The sequence below is a fragment of the Passer montanus genome, unplaced genomic scaffold, assembly GCF_014805655.1.
Source record: "Passer montanus isolate IOZ18808 unplaced genomic scaffold, ASM1480565v1 scaffold380, whole genome shotgun sequence".
Taxonomy (NCBI): domain Eukaryota; kingdom Metazoa; phylum Chordata; class Aves; order Passeriformes; family Passeridae; genus Passer; species Passer montanus.
The window spans coordinates 23,035-24,225 of NW_024368597.1; the positions used below are offsets into that span (position 1 = coordinate 23,035).

At 42.7% G+C, this 1,191-nt stretch overlaps 1 protein-coding gene across 2 annotated transcripts in view; it reads right to left on the bottom strand.

Annotated features, from left to right (window-relative positions):
• Positions 1-458: 458 nt before the first annotated feature.
• LOC120506282 overlaps positions 459-1,191 on the bottom strand; it is a 6,867-nt gene continuing 6,134 nt past the window's right edge. The window contains exon 5 of one of the 2 annotated variants that reach the window (XM_039717672.1): positions 459-705. The gene's annotated coding sequence lies outside the window, so the exon portion shown is untranslated. Of the gene's footprint in view, positions 754-1,191 lie in introns of both variants that reach the window. The other variant, XM_039717671.1, reaches the window with a different exon arrangement.

Genomic DNA, 1,191 nt, shown 5'->3' on the forward strand with positions numbered 1-1,191 from the left:
CATCCTTCCCAACAGAAGTGTGTTTCCCATCCCACCTTCCCGTGTCTTCCCCATGGTCACAGACAGAAGCACAGGTCAGCTCGAGGGGTGCACCCTCTCTGTCTCACTCTTGGTGTGTACCCTCTTGGGGTGCACCCTCTCTGTCCAGCTGGGGATATTGGGCTCTGACTTTGGGGCCTGTGGCTCACATGGCTGCTGCATTGATCTTCCTCACCTCCTCCCTCATCTCCCTCATCTCCTCTTTGAGTTCCTTGACCACAGCAGAGACATGAGCCTGCACTGAGCCGTTGATCATACTCTCACAATTTCTGTGAAAAATGCCAATCACTTTTAAAAAAAATTTTAAAAATTAAATATTAATAAAATAGTTATAAAAATAGTAATATAGAGAGAGTAATAAAAATTTGAACAATTGGGATTTAGGACAATATGAGACAATAAAAATAAAATGTTATGGATAGTCTGGGTACCTCTTTCTGGGCAAAATAAGCCTGAAAAAGGACACAAGTTAACAGAGGATTAACCCTTAAAAGCAATAGCCGGTTGCATATTCATACATCTCATACATGATGCATAAATTTGCTTCAAACAAAAGATTCTGTCTGGGCAGTGTCAACTTCTCTTAATCATAATGGCATCTTCAGGGCTGAACAAGGTGGGAAGAAGTTGGTTTCTTCTGACAATGGAGCCATAAATTCTCTTTCTCTGAAAGATTTAGATGTCCTGTGGCTGCCATCTCGCTGCAAGTTCTCTCTTTAAGAAAACATCTTACGTAGCATAGTTTCTATTTTAACATTATGTTATGACCTAAAACTATATTTAACACACTACATAAAAAAATTAATACAGCATCACTTTCTAACATAAAACATATCATACTCATTTTAGTATTTGCAACAAGTCAATCGTAAAATATGCATTTTTCACAGCTGGAGAGGGGACAGGGGAGGTGTCAGAGACCTGCTGGCACTTGTGACCTCCTGGGGTGGCCCCGTGCTCTTGAGCAGTCTCCTTTGTCCCCTCCATCCCTCTGTCAGGCTCTTGTCCCCACTGCCACCCCCTGCCCTTCTACTGTCCCCTCCACGCTGTCTACAACGTCCTCAACCCTGTGCCTCAGCTCCCGTGTCAACTTGCTGGTGATCAGTAACAATCAGCAAAAGGCAATACAAAAGTGCAAAAGGCAATACAAAA